Source organism: Schistocerca piceifrons, chromosome 8 (assembly GCF_021461385.2).
Source record: "Schistocerca piceifrons isolate TAMUIC-IGC-003096 chromosome 8, iqSchPice1.1, whole genome shotgun sequence".
NCBI classification, from domain to species: Eukaryota; Metazoa; Arthropoda; class Insecta; order Orthoptera; family Acrididae; genus Schistocerca; species Schistocerca piceifrons.
Genome location: NC_060145.1, coordinates 117,323,718 through 117,344,925, shown reverse-complemented (window position 1 = coordinate 117,344,925; position 21,208 = coordinate 117,323,718). Strand labels below are relative to the sequence as shown.

The window sequence follows — 21,208 nt, the reverse complement described above, 5'->3', positions numbered from 1 at the left end:
CTCCACTCGGAAGTGACACACAGATCTGAGAACGTAATACTTCTACTATTAATTAGGTCTCGTATCAACAGCCAAAATGCTGCTCTAGCACAATTACTGATTCATATCGTCAAAAGCGAGAATTAAATCAGTTTCGCAATATCTTGCGGCCCTGGGTATCAAGACCCTAGGGCTTTTTCATGTCACTATGACCACAACAGTCATTTCGAAACCATGTCCAATCAGGCCACAAGCAAGCCTCAAGGATTATATAAAAAATCTCATCATATTTTTTCAGTTAAAACCAAAATTCGGTAGCACGCTATTGCCTGATGGCACGCTGCATACTGAGTCTCAACGTCAAGTTCAAGCGAAGTCTACGCAACGAATACAGGAGGCTTTGAGATACCTGAACTGAGTCCACTAGCTCACGTTACATCCTTCCATCACAGAACCCATCCGTACAAACTACCATCTGTCTTATTGTGTTGGCTGAGAAATCAGACTCGACAATTATGGGTCACCCTCTGTTAAAAACGAAAGTAGAATTTGCCATATTTCGAAATTTACACTGTTATGGTCAAGCAGTGTCCATCATTTTACTATCATATGACGATGTGTTTGTGTTTCTGTCGCAGGAAGACCGTCACGAAGGGCTCTGACGACACGCTGTGCCTTACTCGTATTCGTGGTCATAGGTAGCCTGTTGTTCCTTGGAGGAATGTTTTTCAAGTTCGTCTCTAGCTCCACAGGTGAGGTACACCGTTACGGCTATGTAGCAGCAAACGTTGATCATAAATATTTTTAGTGTTGTTTTTGTACTTTTTGTTACATTTCAGTAAATATCTCGCTTCATACGTATTAACCGAAATTTCAGGTACTGCAGAATTAATTTTTAAGTTCGTCGTTATGGTTCTTCCTTCATTTCTTAATAATACTAAGAAACTGGAATAGCAATTCCTTCAATTTGTTTTATCGAAGCTAAATTCCGTGGTCAGCAAATCTCAAATATTATCGGAAGTATTTAAAAATTACATCTTATAGACATCTACTGCAAAATAAAACCTGGATATGGGAGAATATATTCAGTAGCTTGTATAATTGAGTAGAACGTCAGTGCACGAAGGGGTATTCGTTCAAATATTTTACTCGGTACGCATTCTTTAAAGATCCTGAGGCATCAGTTTACAATTCGTATGTTGCTTTACGATGTTGGTGCATGATAGCATTCAATCTAACTTCAAGAACTGATCGCACTAATTTCCCATTGCAATGTGAGTAAATTCTTGCTTTGAATAGAATCCTCTTTGTCCTTAGGACTTGTCATTGTATGAAACTTAATGGCCAGTATAAAACAAAATCCATATGACGAAACTACATTCCTTTCTAGTTTTTTGTAACACCCATTTACTTTAAGAAAGACGCACAGACTAAAACTGGAAAGTATTTGATTCTGGCTGCGAACGTCTACACGCTTAAAATTGTTTTTCGTCCTACAGTGATCTTATAGCCCTTATAAGCTGGCTTGGATACGTCATTTTTCTTTATATCCTTCATAACAAAAGTGTTCTTTATTTCGGTGTGAAAATTCCATTTATACATAAACGTCGATTCTTAAAACCAGCTTGTTCCACAGAAAATAAAAGGTTTGCAATAGTTTTTAATCTTTAATTTAAACCTTGCACATGATTGGTATTAGTTACTTCCTATGTAATTAGTAATCTCTGGACCAACAAATTTCTTAAAACTAGATATTTCTTTTTCCTGAACCATTACTTCATATTTTTCAATTCCTCTAACAAAAGATATGGAATTTCAAAAGCAATTGACAGAGTAATGTCATTGTAAAATGTGAATTTTCGTCGTGTGTACTAAATCTTTGTTTTTTTTTTTTATTTTGCTAAATTATGAAATCTGGAAATCCACCGCTACCTCTAGTAATTTAGTGAATCTTGTCTGTTGACAGAAAACATAGAAACACTGGTTATTATCTTACGTTTCAAGGATATTACACTAAGCCATCATTTCATGACGATGTTAACGTTGTTCATTTTATTCAAAAAACGATTATTATGAATCTTAATATTCCTTTCCTGTGATTCATTTTGACAAGTTTCTGGTCTTTTAGTATTCTGCTTATTTTTATGTGGTCGTATTTCGATTTATGTTCCTAACCCAAGAATGTAGTCATGAATTTAATATTCAGCAGTGGGAACATCACTATATTTAACGCAGTCCACATCTCTTCCCTTCTTCCTGCGGTGCCTCCCTCCCCGGTGGTTGCCTGATACGGAAGAGTCGCCAGTACATAGCGGACAAATCGGTTGCGCTTAACAGACAATTCCAACATGGTGCTGATTGTTCAAGGTGGCTAGCTACACAAAGTCGTGAACCTCTGCTACATACCTCGTCAAAGTTACTTTTTACCTGGCCTCACGCCAGAAGACCAGTGACGTGAAATTGTCGACGATCACCTGGCTAGTAACTGAATCACAACCTACTCCTACGTTTTCTATCGAGAAGCCACCATTACTGAGGGAGATGGCCTCCAAGAAAAGACATTTTTTGTACAGTCAAATGACTACTTGCTGGAACGGGTTAGGCATCCTGGAGCGCTTTGTAGCCCGATGATCAGACCATGTTTTCACTATGGCATGGAAACACATGACGCTTGAAAATTGATGGAGGTCTTCTAAAGTGCATTTTATTGTACAGCTTAAAGCAGAGAAACTGAGGTGGGCATGAAAGAGTCATTGAGGAACCAGTAAGATATGCGAATCATGAACTGTTAGTAACAGCTTTAATTACTGACGTGAAAGCAAATTACTGCTGGTGAACGGAACGCGAATGAGAAGCGCTGGTGGCTCAGTGGATGTTGAAAAAAGGAAACCGAAGGATTAATGGTTCACAGTTGCTACAAATTTCTAAAAGGAAGTGATTTTTCTTTGTAGAGCGTCTCATATTTCGAAACAAAGACTCCAATGGTTACGCTAACGTATTTTAATGTGTTATGTATCCTGACGCAGTGACAAAAATAACATAAGGGTTGCACTTTTTCCATTTTACATACAGACTTCACTTCAGAGGTAGATGTACCTGTACCTACAACTTTTTTGCGGGAATCTTATTAGTTACCTCATGGAGCGTTGCTCTTCCTTGCACAGACGTGTGGAATAAAATATACTGTAAACGTAACAGTGGTGTGGTTTGATAGTGTACAAGGGACTGAAATTAGCTAATTGACCAATAATGGAATAAAGTGTTTCAAAATAAACGAATAGCCTGTGCAAGTAAATGTGATCGTCAATCCTTGCCTTTTAGTTTCGTTGGAATTGTTCAGCTATTCACTTTTAATGTCTAAATCGTGCCATTCATTTTCAGTATCATCACCCATTGGTCGTCTATGCGTCCGGACGACAGACATCGAGTAAAGATAGTAAGGCGAGGCCAGACCCTACGACTTACAGTCAGTTCCTCAGGGAAGTGTGTACCATAATGTTAAACGTAACTTCCGCAACGACATCTCTGGCAGTGGTCTCGAATCTGTAATCAAACACAGTGTATTGACAACAGTGTGAGAGTTGAATGTTGTGTTTCGTCGGTTGCAGCTTAAAATGAATGCAAAATGTCTGAAGCGTCACGAGGCAGTGTTCCTTGTAAATCATCCAAAGGGGCCTAAGCTTTCATATGGAGCGGCTGCTAAAATTCTTAGAAAGTCACAGACATTCGTTGCGACGTGCATCAAACGATAAGTAGAGTTTGGAAACTTGGTTGATTTACCTGAGAGAGGTCTCAGGTTATAATCGATAATGGTGGCTATTGAATTATTAATATTAGGTTATTGTGGAATTAGTAATAACATGTGCTTTCATGTAAATATATATTTACAATACTGTCCTTCATTTCATACGGATAACGGCGTACAGTTTCTTGTGGAACTGACTGTACTTATCTCCTCGAGCTTCGCCATACTAGTCCCACCACTTGGAAGCAATTCATGAGTGTAAAGGACGCAGTGGACACCTCTACGCTTCTAAAATTCTTTTTTTTTTTAATCGATAGTCATTTGCTTTCCTAACGATGACGGTGACAGATATCGTCGAGAATTGAAACGACAACTCTGCGGGAAAATGTTTACTGCAGTGCTGTAGCTAATAGTCTTGTTTTATTTGACAACTAATGGCACTTGTGCAATGCCGTCAATATGCCGCAAGTATCAATCACCACCATAACACGAGTCTGTATAATTACGAAAGCATTATGTCGGAGCTAACTGAATTCGAACGTGGGTAAATTCTTGGTGCTTGTAAGGTGGGTGATTCCATAATGAAGTAACCCAAAGTGCTTCTTGCTTCAACAGGGACCATATCGATGATTAATTCCGGATACACAATGATGATGATTTGACGTGAGAGGCGCTCAACATCAAGGTCATCAGCGCCCCGACGGAAAGTCAGCATGCCTATCTTACGCGTGGGAACGAAGACTGCCCCCTCATGCGTAGCAGTTTATAATGTATTAAAGTCTGACTTCCTTCCCCACCAATTTAGGGATGAGGCCTGACAGCTCACAAAATTTCTCCGCTCTTGTAACACTGGAATCAGTATCTAGGAGGATGGTGGGAAGATCTCCATCGAGACTGAGTGTTGCCCCAATATTGGTAAATAGGACACACGTTGGCAAAATACGATGAACCTAAAGTGGCACACCACAAACTTCACAGGGTGGTGTGTTGAAGGGATATGTCCGACGTGCAGCCTGGTAAGCAAAACCTATTTCCTGCAGTGAGGCTGATATGAATTCCACCTTGCCTGTGTAGTCGACTTGAGCGACCGCAGTTTGTTTTCTGTCACATGCAACCATTCAGTCTCCCACTGACGCATGATGCGTCTGTCAGAAAATGAGATGATGACTTGCAGCAGAATGGGACATTGATTGACAGCAACATCCCAACATGCTACCTTGGCGGCTTTGTCGGCCAGTCGTTTCGCTACATCCCGCTGTGGCCAGGTACCCCGCAAAACATTACCTCCTTGCCACGGTGCGGGAGCCGCTGTGAGGAGTCATGGATGAGCTGAATCAGCTGGCCTCTTGGATACTTTTGGTGAAGTGCTCGCAGTGCGCTAAGAGAGTCGGAACAGACAAGAAAGTTTCCACGGTGATGTCTGTGAATCCTCGTCAGTGCCATCAGAATGCCATATAATTGTGCATCATTGTTTGTAAATTGTTCCAGAAGAGGTATTGTAAAAGCCCTATCAGGAAAAACAGCAGAACAACCGGAACATTCTCTTGCCGTGATCCATCTCTATAAACAACGATAATACTGTGGTACATACTTAGAAGAGTAGAAATTTTCTTGTATTGTGTCGAGCTTAAAATCACTTTGGGCCTCTAAAGACACCATGGCGGTAATACGTTCCATCCCTGGCTGTGTATTTTGATGCATGATAGATCCAGATCCTTGAGACAGTCTGTAGCACATATACCAAATGGCTTGGTCGCGAAGGGCTGATTTCTATACAGCCGTTCAGTGCCAATGAATGAGGTGACTGGTCCCGGCGGAGGTTCGAGTCCACCCTCGGGCATGGGGGTGTGTGTTGTTCCTTAGGATAATTTAGGTTAAATAGTGTATAAGCTTAGTGACTGATGACGTTAGCAGTTAAGTCGCATAAGATTTCACACACATTTGAACATTTTTGAACTGAGGTGACCCAGAGGTTTTCAGTGCAGTGCTTGTCGAGCCTAAAGTATACGTCGCCGAATGCATCGTGGTGGTTCACAGTCTCTGCACACAGGCTGGGGGCTAAGAAAGTCCGAAAGGTCACAGTCAATATCTGAAAGCCCTCATGGTGGACAGCGTCTAACATTCTTAAGTAGGAAGTATGAGCTGGTGCACAGACCAAGCTGCCATAATCTAAAGGAGATCGGGCTAATGCCCTGTCAAACTGTAGGAGGCGGGACCTTTTAGCTCCCCATGTTTTTCCGCTAAGGCTTTTCAAAATATTCAATGACTGGGATCCCTTTGTTCGCATGTCTTTCAGGTGTGGGAGCCATGTCAGTTTCGAGTCAAATAACACACCCACAAGACACACAGTTCCTCGAAAACGTTAAATATTGTCCCCCTTTGTGAGCACTGGTAGATTAAAACTTCGATGAGCACTTTTAAAATTAACACATGTAGTATTGTTTGGTGAGAACCGAAAAGCAGTTGCCCTGGCCCAGGTTTCCAGCCACCTAATAGTCAGTTGTAGCTCCCTCGTCGACGTTGTAAGATCAGAGGAAGAGTAGAAGATTGCAAAGTCATCCACAAACAAAGAGCATTTGATAGCGCTCCGACTTCGGAGGAAACGCCATTGATAACGATAGCAAACAATGTGACATTGAGGACACTGCATTGGAGGGCCCCATTCTCTTGAACATAGCAGTCAGACAAGGCATCGGCTACGCGATATCGAAAACGCCGGTCCTCAAGAAGGCATTGGATAGGAAGTGGCAAGCGTCCCCATCCATTAAGTTGGCAAAGGACGTTGTACGTCCTAGTAGTGACATATGCTTTTTCGAGGTCAAAAAACACACAAACCAAATCGCTTCAGCGCCGTCCCCACTAGAATCAGCTTGTCAAGGCTGGAACGGTAGCGCCTGAAACCGCACTGGGAGCGACTCAAGTGACTTCGGCATTTGAGCAGCCAGACGAGATGGTGGTAGACCATGCGTTCAAGAGTCTAACCCATACAAGTGGTAAGAGCTACACTCTGTTAACTTTTAGGGCCACTACGGTCCTTGTCTAGTTGCCAGAATAAAATTACACTACTGGCCTTTAAAATTGATGCACCACGGAGATGACGTGTTACAGACGCGAAATTTAACCGACAGGACGAAGATGCTGTGATATGCAAATGATTAGCTATTCAGAGCATTCACACAAGGTTGCCTCCGGTGGCGACACCTAAAACGTGCTGACTTGAGGAAAGTTTCCAACCGATTTCTCATACACAAACAGCAGTTGACCGGCGTTGCCCGGTGAAACGTTGTTGTGATGTCTGGTGTAAGGAGGAGAAATGCGTACCGTCAGGTTTCCCGACTTTGATAAAGGTCGGATTGTAGCCTATTGCGATTGCGGTTTATCGTATCGCGACGTTGCTGCTCGCGTTGGTCGAGATCCAATGACTCTTAGCAGAATTTGGAATCGCTGGGTTCAGGAGGGTAATACGGAACGTCGTGCTGGATCCCAACGGCCTCGTACCACTAGCAGTCGAGATGACAGGCATCTTATCCGCATGGCTGTAACGGCATCATGATGTGTTTGGCGACATCGCGGTGAACGCATATTGGAAGCGTGTATTCGTCATCGCCATACTGGCAAATCACCCGGCGTGATGGTATGGGGTGCCATTGGTTACACGTCTTGGTCACCTCTTGTTCGCATTGACGGCACTTTGAACAGTGGACGTTACATTTCAGATGTATTACGACCCGTGGCTCTACTCTTCATTCGATCCCTGCGAAACCCTACATTTCAGCACGATAATGCAGGAATGCATGTTGCAGGTCCTGTACGGGCCTTTCTCGATACAGAAAATGTTCGACTGCTGCCCTGGCCAGCACATTTTCCAAATCTCTCACCAATTGAAAACGTCTGGTCAATGGTGGCCGAGCAACTGGCTCGTCAAAATACGCCAGTCACTATTCTTGATGAACTGTGGTATCGTGTTGAAGCTGCATGGCCAGCTGTACCTGTATACGCCATCCAAGTTGTGTTTGACTCAATGCCCAGGCGTATCAAGGCTGATATTACGGCCAGAGGTGGTTGTTCTGGGTACTGATTTCCCAGGATCTATGCACCCAAATTGCATGAAAATGTAATCACATGTCAATTCTAGTATAATATATGTGTCCAGTGAATACCCGGTTATCATCTGCATTTCTTCTTGGTGCAGCAATTTTAATGGCCAGTAGTGTAATATTGCCTCCTTCCAAGTTGTGGGGTACCGTCCATCAAACGACATCTGGTTGGAAAAAGAGAGACGTTGTCCCTACGCTTCAGGGCACAGATAACCAAGCATGGCATAATGGATTTCATCAGGTCCTGGAGCAGTGTCTCTGGCTGCAGACAAAGCTGCTTTCAGGTCCCACATGGAGAATGGAAGGTTGTAGACTTGCTCATTATGCGAGAAGAAATTGAGCTTCCTTATCTCCACAGTCCTATGGAACACCTGAAAAGCAGGAGCTTGTCTGGATTCCGTAGTGACACAAAAGAAGTGTTCAGCTAAAATCTGAGCCATATCTTTTGGTGTGTCCACCCAGTGCCCATTACCTAACTAGACCACTGTCCCTGCAGAATGTCTGTCTCCGTTGACGAAGCCACAACCTAACATGCACTTCAACCACATCATCTTTATCCTCATAGGCGTTCCTTAAGGCCGCGCGTGATAGCCATGCGGCGACATAGTTACGTTACACACCACCATATTACACGTTACTATTCGGACCCCACTGGCAGCAGAGGGCTGCAAGTGTGTAGATATGAAACAATAGAGATGTAGAGTGTTAAAAACGTTTGCTTTATGTAAAATGCATTAAGAGTTTTCACATAAAAATTCTAAGTCTTTACTCATCATAACGTCCTCGTATGCTGTGTAGTTGGTCACTTATGATATCGTATGATCTTCTTGAGACGACGTTTAGAGATTTCCTACAAAATTAGTAGCTATTGTAGCTGTAAAAAATTCATTTGTCAACTAGAGGGGCTATACTCTGTCAGCATGGTGGAGCACTTGCATGTTACTTACGATACGCAGCTTCAGATTTTTGGGACTAGCAACGAATAAATAGAACATAAAGGATAATTAAAAACCAAAATCCGACAGGTTATTAAAACAGCAGAAAATTAAATTAAAACATTCTCAAAGAAACTACGAATATTTCACAAAATTTCGTTCAAAGAGATCTCCATTACCAGGTATTTGGATTTTTTCTCAAGCACATTTCTTGATAAGATATATGTCATTTTTAAAGTATTTAAAAAATCTGGATACATCTCGTAAACAAACATTTTAGGTCGGCAACGGCCTGATCGTAGATTAATTACAAATTAGGAATAACGCATGCATTCGTGTTGTTTGTACACTGTGTGAAACCTGGTGTAGCCGCGTGGTGAGAAAGGATTTCATATTTTTGATGCTTCTCTAACAATCGTACAAAACGATTTAGCACTGTGGTTAAGTCACTTGGCTCACATTCGCGGTGAATTAGGTTCAAACTATTCTTGACGTCTTAATGTAAGCTTCCTGTGGTTGCCTAAATTACGAAGGTAAAGGTCAGTATGGTTCTTTTTTAAAGCCACATCCGATTTCCTTACACATCTATGTGCAATTTCAGTCCCAGGGTCATCTCAAATGAATTCACTGTTGACAGGGCGTTAAACCCTGATGTTAGTTTTCATAGGTATTTTGTTAAATCAATGTTTTTAATAACCAGAATCAGACTGCCTATATTTTATTTTATTGCAATATTTAATTAGCTCTTCCACGTTTATATATTGTATTTACCATATATACTTGCAGCCACGGCTATTTATTTGCTAGTTGTGAACACACGAAACATTACTAAGAAATCAAATATCATGGTGCACCGTTTGTTTGTACGTCTCACAGGGATAGAGGGGGAAACGCGGCGGATGTAGGAATTGTATCCGCTCTGAAAGAAAGGAGACTAGTAAGAAAGACAGAGACGTACAGTAAGTAGGCTTCCATCTGATGTTTGTATCACTTGTCTTCACCTATAGTTATTAAGATTTCTTTCTTTCATCGAGATGCTTTAGTAGCAATCTCGTCCATGAAGCACTGCGCTTGATGACGTTCAAGCATAGTTTACCTAAGAAAATCATTATTTGTTATCGTAAGACACACTACACTCACCACATGCAACAGTTTACTATGTGTCACGATTGCTGTCCACAATGTGACATTGAAATGTTACTTTTAACCACGCTAGAAAAAACATTTACTTTCATTCTGCCGACGACATTATGGTTCTACACATTTCTCTCTCCAGCTTCAGCTACAAGAAGCTTGTGAGATAAAGGTTAAAATGGCGAGCTCGATTAAATACAGTATCAGTGGTATTACTGAGGTGAAATGCTCTACGAGTCCATGTTACTCTTGGAAGGTGTGGAAAGAAACAAGTGGGAAAGAGAAATATTGAGCTGGTCCATGAACCTTGGTGCGATAGTGCAGTTGGTATCGTACAGTGTGCGAGGCTGGATATCTAGCTTCACACACCGTTGCGCTTCGTTAAAAGTAACACAAATAAATATATAAGACTGTTCGATTGAATAAATCACAAGCTACTAAATAAATATTCATGTATAAAACGCAAGACTCTACCCAGAAGGACGTCCAATCGTTTTACTTACAAATTTAGTTGTGCTAGCTGTAGGCATTTAATATCACGGAATAAGTGATAAAAATTTCTGCAGTATAATTTTCACACATACCTGATGTAAAGTTAGATTTAGCCAAGATTTTTCACTTGTGGCCATACTTATTATTTGTGAACTGTAATCGACTATACAGCGTGATTCAGCTGCCCCTACCGATTCGTTTTATGCAACCTGCACTAGGTCTGTATCAGGAAGGGTACCCAGACAGGCGCAGCCGCCTAACCGATATAGGTTTTTTCTCAAGAGTTTTAGGCGGCTGTTAGCAAATGGAATGGCACTGTCTAAAACAGATGTGAGGATTGGCTATTACTTATGAGATACGGTATTTCTGGACTGAGGTATACATTACTTCTGACCTTCTTGTCCAAGTGTCTGCAGTCTCTCTCTGTGCAAGTAGGTGGGAAGTCATACAGGTTTCATTTGGCTCTGTTAAGTTTATTTCATTTAATGTACTTAACCTTTCCTAAATGGTTCAGATATAATGTATTCGAAAGTTCTTACTCCTGTTCCTCCCTTTTTGGTATCTCCTGTTAATTTAATTGTTTCTGATGGTGAACCTCACTTTACATGGTAACCATTTTTAAACCATTTTCTAATTATTAGGTACCATAAACAGGAAATACTTAGAGTTCATATGTTACTCCTAAAATTAATACGATATATCGTAAATAAATGAAAATAAACAAAGTAGGATGGGTTTCTGTCACTTCGTTCAACAGATTTGAAATGATGCAAAGTGTAAAAGTGGCTGAATTCAGTATTTTGGATTCTTTTGATGGGTTTTTATAATTTAAATACTCTGTAACATCTACACCTTAACATTTAAAATATCCTCTTTAATGTCAGCATGTTGTCCATTCTTAAGATTTATCATGAGGGTAGTGTCTTTGATGTGTAGCAGTAAATATTCAACGATTTTGACTGTGAGAGATATCATTTGCAGATATCGAATCAGTAATTTTTAAACACACTATTTTCAGTTCCTCTGTTGCTGTATGTTTACTGTCAGTGTCATTATACAGATAACAATGTTGTGAGCTAATACATGTGCTGCTTTGTTGCAGATGACAGAAACTTCAGCATGCAGAGGCACAGCAACACTCGTGTCTGAGAGTATTACTTGATAGACATCTCATCATCTGGTGATTAATACAGGTAACAGACAAAAATGTTATGCACCTGTTTTCAGAATATCAGAGGAGTGAGTGACATAGATTTTATCTATCAGAGACTTTAAATTTAGTACATTACATACAGATTCGAAAAGTTCTGGAAAAGAGATTAATTGTAGTTTTTAAATAATATACAGAATGTGATGTTGCAACATGATAACACTAACCCCTACAGTGTGTAGAATTTCAAAAAGGCAGAGAATGGAGTCACGCCTTATTAAGAAAGAGGCGAAATTAAGATAAAGCTATAGATACGAATGTGCGCACTGGCTTTACCCTACTTACACAAATTATTCATAGAAGCGCAACAGAAACACAAGAAAAATAGCACAAAACATACTGCATAATGTGAGTATTGCTGACAGACATACTAATGCTATTATAAACTTAGGAGTGAATTGGGTGCTGAGATATATGACAGGTTTAGTAACAAAACTTAAGATTAAGGAAAAGAAAAACAAATAAAATCCTACTTACGCAGAAACTGACTCATGCTAGAATAATGACAGTAATGAGAAACACATCTACAATTCAAGTAAATTTTGTTGCTAGTAAAGTAACAAATGGAAACAACTAGCCACTATTTGTGCTTTACAGAGCGGGAAATTCTCTGACCACCACATTCGGTCATCGGGCGTAAACGTCTAACATTAATCAGTATGCGTGTTGTGAAACATGTGCCCAAATACCCAGATCTGAAAGAGGACTCTGCAGCCTTTTTAACAATCAACACGGGATATAATATTTATACGACTTGTCATTCTCCCACATTAGTGTGTTACCCACATTTGTAAAATTCCGCATGCCCCAAAGAGAAAAATTACAAATGTGTTTACTAAACGATAATGTTCAAAACAAACTGATATTGCTATTGTTAGATAGCCTAAAGGTGCTATATTCCGAGCTGGAAATAGACGAACTACATTGAGGATACAGGGTACTTAAAAATAGTGGAAAAATCGAATTTTTTATGACTTTATTAAATTCTGTAGTCTTTCCTGGTTACATTGATATTTACATTATAGGGTTTCAAATGAAAAAAGACATATATATACAAAATTTTAAAGGTACAGTCATGTATTCCACCATGCGCCCTTTATTTCTGTTACACATACCACTATTATATCGAAAAGAACTGTGAACATCCTGTTTCCAGCGATTATACGTATGATGCATTTATAAGTTGGTAACAGGGCCGGTTTCTAGTGTCTGTAAATGATATCTTTACTAGTATTTACTTTTGTTTCGCTGAAGCAGTTTGTTCACGTATTACTGAATGTTTGTTACCCAGGTACTACATATATTTGTGGAAGTACACATCCTTTAGTGTGCAATAAATACAAACTATGCCACCCATCAAGAAATTCAATAAAACGAAATTCTGTGGTAACCAGTTCCCAGAAGAAGCTAGCCACACTGTTGAAAGTAACCTATGTATCAGTTTCTCAGGGAAGAAACTCACACATGACACACCTCCTAGTTCTAATTTTTGTGTTAACAATGACGCTATTTGTAGAGGATTAATAGTTGTTGATATGGGCATCTTATCTTCTTTGATAAAGGAAGTGGCGAAATGTAAACAATATGATGGTGTAAGCTGTCTGGAAATAACTGAACAACAAAGTAGCATGAAGGGTTTAGCGTCAAAATTAGTTGTTCTGTGTAGATCCTGCAATAAATCTACATCGAAAATGACTTCGAACATTCTGCATTATTCATATGATGTGAATAAGAAGTTAGTATATGCAATGGGTGCAATAGGAAAAGGAAAAAAGGCTGCTCAAAAGTTTTCCGGCTTGATGGACCTTCCTCCTCCTCCCAGTAGATTCAGAAAGTACATAAAAATACTATTAGGTACCTTGACGGTTGTGTCTAAAGTATCTATGAAACGTGCAGTAGAAAAACCTATAAATATTAGTGGAACCAGAGACATTGATGTTGCACTTGAAGGGACATGGAAAATTCGAGGACATTGTTGCTTGAATGGTGTTGTTAAGTGCTACTTCTCTGGAGAATGGAAAAGCTGTTGATGTTGAGTGCTCACCTAAGTACTGCCACACCTCCCATGGTAACACAGAAGGACATATTGAACATCAGTGTTCCAAGAATTATGATGGTTACAGTGGAGGTATGGAGTGTGATGGAGCTCTAAAAATGTTTCAGAGGTCAGTGCTCGTCTATAACGTTAGATATACGAAGTAACTAGGTGATGGACACTCTAAAGCTTTCAATAAAATTAATGAGTTAAATGTTTATGGTAATACCTTGGTGATAAAACTGGAGTGTTATGGACATGTGCAAAAGACGGTGGGTGCTAGATTGAGGATGCTACGAAGAGGAATGAAAGGAAAGTTGCTATCTGATGGAAAATCTCTGTCTGGCCGAGGCAGATTGACATAAACTGAAATAAACCTTCTTCAGAGTTATTATGGACTGGCCGTTAGAAGACGTGCACCTCAGAATGATGCATATGGGAAAGATTATTCAAAAATACACTTGCTGTAGCTGCGATTCACAGTCATAAAAATGTTTTTGAAACACATCATCTTTACGCCAGTGACTGCTGTAAGTTTTTATTACATTATTGCAATTACGGCATTAAGCCATTATCAAGTGCTGCCATTGTGACTTTAAGCCATGTCAACGTAATGTTACCTGACAAATTTGTGTGTCGTTGTCAATCCTGTTAAATACATTCGTGACGTTGTTACACAGTGCGACCACACATATACAAACATCGTAAAACAATATAATCTGTGAATGGACATGTTCATTAACCTATCACCAGTCACACATGCATTAGACCAAAGATGCAGACTACTGTTTGCAGGCTACTAATAGCCATAATATCAGCACTTGATAATGGCCTATGGCCGAAACTGCAGTAATGTAACAAAAACTTACAACAGCCACTGGCGTAAAGATGATGTCCTTCAAAAAATTACCAAAGAATGTTTTTGCAGGACTATATGCATTAAACGTTGGTGTACTAAATGCAGTGATATGTTTAAATGCTGAAGTGATAGGAAGGTAGGAAGTCCTGAAAAATTTAGGCATAGAATGTGGCTCTAATATGGAAGATCAATTGCTTGCGTGTTACTGACAATGGGTGCATGAAGCTGAAAGATTCACTCTTCAAGTTACCAAAGAAGCAAGAAGTGCTAAAAGGAATGCCAAGGGGGAGCTTGAAGATGAAGAACAGCTGCTGGTTGAAGACTATACTTCTGAGGCACAGTTTAATTGGACTCATATCTTCACTCACAATTTCCCACTAGTTGTATTTTTCAGAATTCAGATACAAATATTTCCTAAAGTTTATAAAGCATTGCTTTGAAATTTTTCTGCAACTTGCAATTGTCAATACTTATCTAGAAGACCTAAGCTTTATTGCAGAATCAAGTAAATTATAGAAAAAAATTACATTTTTACTAGGAAAAAATTATAAAAATTTAAATGTAAGATGTGATATTTTTCATCCTTGTAATATATATCATAGGTGGAATTAAATAGGTCTAGTAACTCAGCCGTCATGTCATACATATCTGGTAAAAATTTGGTCCGCTTCAAATTTATAACATCGGATTAAATTGTACCCCAATATGGGAAGAATTTTGGAAAGAAGTTGCATCAATTTATTTGCAATGTTTTTAATAACACTAAGCAGGCTCAAAAATATTCTAAATACTTTTAATTTGTGTAGAAATAGTGCTGAATTACCTGATGTCAAGGAAAATCTGTAAAACACATACATTATCAACAGTGCCTGAAAGAAATAGGTGTTGATTTTTACTATATTGAGCCAGAAAAGTACCCTGTATCCTTAAGTTCAGAGCTTGCCAACTAAGCTTGTAATATGTTTTTTGTAATCTAAACGTAGTGTACCGCAAATCTCTTGGGTATTAGTGTTTTAGTGGATTTATTACATTTCGTGACGCTTAATGAGGAAAATAAAAAGACTTATACATCGTAAATTTTAAACCATATGCCTATACTATCTGCTGGTATTTACGAATACAGAAATAGCTACCGAGAAGATGAAGTGGGTTATTTGCGAGACTTCAAGTAGAAGATAGTTAATGTATATTGAACTCAACAAATGACTGAAGAAGTACACTGAACTGAATTTCAGCTGCTTTCATAGTTCATAGTATGTAGGACAAATACTAATGAATGTATTCAGTATTCCATGGTGTTTTTATGTTTTGCTTGACAATGTTATCATAATTCTCGCATTAGCTATATTTGGGTCAGTTAAACTAATTCCAAATGGTGAGTTTGATTATTTACCCTAATGTACAAGGAGTGTCATAATTAATAGTGAAAGTACATGGATGGAAGCTTACGATAACAGAGCCCAAAACGTACCAGTAAACAGAGATCTGTAAACTAACAGTTTGTCAGACAGTTGTGAACCGTCACTGACTTTCAGTATGAAATATTGGCGAACTTAGGGATAATGTATACTTTTCGACTAAACTCCCATCTAATTGGGCTAAAATTTCAGGAGCGACTCTTGATTGGCGAGTGTTGTAGGTGTATGATAGGGCAACTCTGTCTGTTGACATAAGACGACGTGCCGCATTAGGTCCTAAGATGAACGGGTCGAGCAGTGCCTTTTTCATGGGCTCCAATATAACCAGATCAGAATCTTCTTAGTTTATCAGTCGGGGGTTATATCAGAAGTGAAGTCTATAGCATTCCCGTCGACAAAGTTGGAGAACTGGAGCAGCGAACTGTACAGTATTGTACAATCTTGCGAAATGATCCGATGGTCTTGGTAAGAATTCGAAATTCACAGCAAACCTCAATACTGACCTTCTGCATCAAAACGCGCGAATAAAACTTGAAACATCTCATTTAATAGGTAAAATCGAGCAGTGTTATGGGCAGCCAAATGAAAATCGAGCACCCTCCAGAACGGGACCATGGAATTGTTCCATAGAAATGTAATCAGCACACGCATTAAGACGTTTTTTCATCTGAGACACGAGACGAAATTTCCTGTTTCGTAGAACGCGGTCGGCCGCTGACGGACATAGAACCGCAGCCTCTCTTGCACTTCCTCGTTAGACTGAAAACGACGTCCTTGCATATTTTTCATCAGGTCGACATAGATTTAAGGAGAATGTTGAGGTGTTTCCCAGACAAATTGCTGAAGAGTATCCTTCGTCCGATTGGCAGTCTAGGGACTGGAATTACCGTGCAAAAGGATGATTCTGTGAAATAGCGTTCCTGGGCGTTTTGACCTTATGGTCCTCGCACTGCACGTTGATTATGGCTCCACGCTCGAGGAACTTGACGAGCAGAGGATGCATCCTGTTGCACGACAACTCCCACTCCCACACTGCCAATTGGATGAAGGCTAGCTTCGGGAATTTTGTTGGGAAATACAGCTACATCATCCGTACAGGCCTGATCTTTCACACTGTCATTTTCACATCTTTGTGGACATGAAGGAATGGACGTCGGTTTCAGTCCGACGAGGACGTGCAAGAATGGGTGCGTTTGTGGATCCGTCAGTGGCCGACCTAGGTCTACGAATCAAGAATCGACGGTCACGTTTCTCAATGGGATAAATCTCTTAACGCGTGTGGTGACTGCTTTTGAATGGAACCTTTCCGTGGTGGCGGGTGTTCGGTTTTCATTTAACTGCCCCTTATAAATGGTAACTGAATTTCTTGATAAGATAAGTCATGGATCAAGTATGAGTCCATTTCTTAGGGGAAATAATTGTAATGTCTACAATTCAACTAGTTTTACTAACTCGGACAGTTTCATACTAAAGTCCGTGGCGGCTAGCAACCATATAGAAGTAATATCTCATATACCTCTCCCTTCGGTAGCAGGAATCGATTGGTTAATAATTTGTTATTATTTTCATTTCAGCAGGATTTGTATCGTTATCGCTGAGAGTTACTTCCATTCACTTTCGAATCTCCGTAATGTTCATCCAGATAAATTGTTGTCGCTGGCTTACTCTGGTAAAACAAATGACAAAATTCTCAATGTAATACTTGTTTCTCTGTCGTTGAACGCAGCTGACTTGTTCGTAATTCTAGAGAATAATTGCTGGCTATAAAGATAAACAAATACTTATAAAACAACAAAAAATCAATAAAAGATGGTGAGTAGAAAAAGGCGTCTCGTCTAAATAATTCAACATCATTCAGTATCTGTTTTATGTTTATAGCTTCACGCGCCTAGTAACGTCGGTAAAATATATATTTAGCAGGATGTCGTGAAAAATATTTGACAACACACTCGCAGTTATCTCGGGAACGGCCCGACTGCGTTCCAGTGTTTATTAGAAAGATTCTGTTTCTGCTAGAGTTTACTTTCCCCGTGTGATGCCGACCCATTTGGCCGAGAGGTTCTAGGCGCTTCAGTCCGGAACCGCTCTGCTGCTACGGTCGCAGGTTCGAATCCTGCCTCGGGCATGGATGTGTGTGGTATCCTTTGGTTAGTTAGGTTTAAGTAGTCCTAAGTCTAGGGGACTGATGACGTCAGATGTTAAGTCCCATAGCGCTCAGAGCCATTTGAAACATTTGAGCCCCGTGCCATGTTTCGTTATTATGATACTCCCTGTATTACTTGTCAATGTCAAAATAGTTCGTTTGAAATCCAACCTGTTTTGAAACCATGTAAATAACCAGTACCAGTGCGGATTAGATTCATTTCATGATGCTTTAAACTGACTGTATTACTGTATTTTTATCTTCAGATGAGCAGCAACACAGCGTCTGTGTTGGCGAGAGTGGTGTGGCTTCTGCTGCCGCACGGATACGATGCCAGGAATCGCCATCGCTACGCGGACAACGGCTGCCGCCATCTTCTGCCCATGTTCATCTCCCGGCAGCAGTTTCCCTGCAATGAGTGCATGTGCGTCCAACACCAAAGCCAGCCTGTATTCAGTGTGACGTTCCTAACCTTAATACAGTGAGAATCGCAGACGGCACCACAAGACTCGCAATGGCTCATGTTTCACCTCTCTAGGCAATATACTCGCTTAGGATTCGATGTGAAGATATTTGAATTCTTGAGCAGTTTGCGGCAGTGCCAGCTGCTCGTCAACGAAGAACATATCTTGCAGATCAGAGTTAACCCGTTAACGAAAATAATTCTGTATCGAATTCCGTCTTGTGAAGGCAAAAGCAGTTTTGATTGAATATTTTCGGAAGCACTGACTCTGTTGGAACAACAATGTTGTTAAGCCGTGGAAGGCATCGTGTATAAAATGAGACCTCTTAACAGTACTAATGCTCAGAGGAACTATGTTCTTATGTAAAAGATTCCTTACTTTATACTTTATTGTATTTATACTTCTTCCTTATGTTATTTATTGTTATTAATTTTAAATTTAATCGCCTAATCGTTTTCATCTAAGATTTGAGTATTAAGTATTTTCTTGAGTAATTTAAGGTACGCATTAGTATTTTATATAGTTACTCCTCGATATCTGTGTTCTACAATCTCTCTTTCGCAAAACTGTCATCCAATGGGTCTGCATCTACATTTATTCTGTTCAAACCAATATAAAGTGCATGGTAGAGGGTACATGTCATTGTGCCACTTTTTAGGATTATATCTCATTCCATCTGTGAATGGAGTGCAGGATCAGTAACTGCTTAAACGCATAATTGTGGTCGTTTCGGAACCGTTAGGTATCGGGCTCTAATATTTTTGTGGATTCCTTACTTTATACTGTTCCTTGGAACTGGCATTCGCTGGATAGCTGACGTCTATCTTCCAGCTTATACCGCAACTGGTGTCTTATTATCTCTGTGCCGTATTTTCATGGGTCCAAAACGTGTGACCATTTGCGCTGTCCTTATTTGTATATGTTCAGCTATTGCTGCCAGTCGTACTATTTTTCTAGAATCACAGTGTTAATGGGTTGACCCGAGTACTGACCATTGCCAGACAACCCCCCTGTCGATAAAGCAACTCCGCAGAGGCCATCACTTCCGTACTGCTGTTTCTGTATGCCAAGAAACTGGAACAGTAACCAGCCTCGAAGACGATTTTGCAGTTTAACACACTGTCAACAGACACACGACAATCACCGACCCTGACCGAGACATTTCCAAAATGCCAAAAAATGCATTCCTTCCGCAAAGACAGCACCGAACATTTGAGTTTAAACTCCTACCCTATCAGTTGTCATCATTGGCCACCTGGGCAACATAGCTGCACTCAGTCTGAAGTCTTCCCCTTAACAATGTCGCAATCACCACGGCTGGCACTGGGATCCAAACCACGGACCACTGCCTAACTCTTCAGACCTCTGGCAGCCCTCGCTCTTCTTCCATCTGAAGGAGATTGGTCGCCAATGTTATTGCCGCCCCACCATGGCCAAGGCGTGAACTGAAAAACGTACCAGCACTGTGCTGTCCCAGTCTTTCCGCCACACTCAGCCTCTCTCCAGCTTCCAGTGTTAAACACCAGGTAGCATCGTGACCTGACACAAGTGATAAGACGCCACTGCCTTTACATGTACAGTACTGGGCCGCGACCAGGGCCTTGCCTGGCACTGTTGACTGAGCTCCCAGCGTGCTGGCGTCCTGACAGTGTGCGTTCGCTACAATCTGTGAGCAGCCATGCTTGCCGGTACAAGTCAGAATGTTACGAGCCGATACAAAACTGCGCCAATGGTAAGAAATGACTGACCAAGTTCAATGAATTACTAGGGGACTATTTTACGTTCATCATCTTGTTTACCCACAGACAGGTCCACCGTCTGAAGTCCTAAACGATGTAGCGTTTTGTTGAAAGTAGTGAAAAATAAATACTGTATGCCCTTTTTCTTACGTAGAGGAGATACTTTCAGTAATTTGAACTTCGTTTCTTAGATTAAGTTTCTTGCCATAAGATACACTGAAGAGCCAAAGGAAATGGTACAGCTGCCTAATACCGTGTAGGCCCCGCACGAGCACGCAGAAGTTCCGCGACACGACGTGGCATGGACTCGACTAATGCCTGAAGTAGTGCTGGTGGAAAGTGACACCATGAATCCTGCAGGGCTGTCCTTCAACCCGCAAGATAACTAGGAGGTTGGGATCTCTTCTGAACAGCACGTTGCAAGGCATCTCAGATATGCTCCATAATGTTAATGTCCGGAGAGTTTGATGGCTAGCGGAAGTGTTTCAACTCAGAAGAGTGTTCACGGAGTCACTCTGTAGCAATTCTGGACGAATGGGGTTTCGCACTGTCCTGCTGGAATAGCCCCAAGTCCGTGGGAATGCACAGTGAACATGAATGGTTGCAGGTATCATACAGGATGCGTACGTACGTGTCACCTGTCAGAGTCGTATCTGGAAGTATCAGCGGTCCCATATCACTCCAACTGCACACGTCTCACGCCATTACAGAGCCTCCACCAGCTTGAACAGTTTCTTGCTGACATGCTAGGTCCGTGGATTCATGAGGCTGTCTCCATAGCCGTACACGTCCATCGATACAATTTGAAACGAGACTCGTCCGACCAGGCAGCATGTTTCCACTCATCAACAGTCCCATGTCGGACGGGCCCCAGCGACGTATAAAGCTTTGTGTCAAGCAGTGATGAAGAGTACACGAGTGGGCCTTCGGCTCCAAAAGCCCATATCGATGAAGTTTC

General features: G+C 40.7%; 1 long non-coding RNA gene across 1 annotated transcript in view; it reads left to right on the top strand.

The window, feature by feature from the left end:
* Window positions 1–20,741, top strand: part of LOC124711832 — a 47,742-nt gene extending 27,001 nt beyond the window's left edge. The window contains exons 2-4 of the long non-coding RNA XR_007005526.1: window positions 618–731; window positions 11,485–11,575; window positions 18,314–20,741. This is a non-coding gene — a long non-coding RNA (uncharacterized LOC124711832). The remainder of the gene's footprint in view (window positions 1–617; window positions 732–11,484; window positions 11,576–18,313) is intronic.
* The last annotated feature ends 467 nt before the right edge of the window (window positions 20,742–21,208 follow it).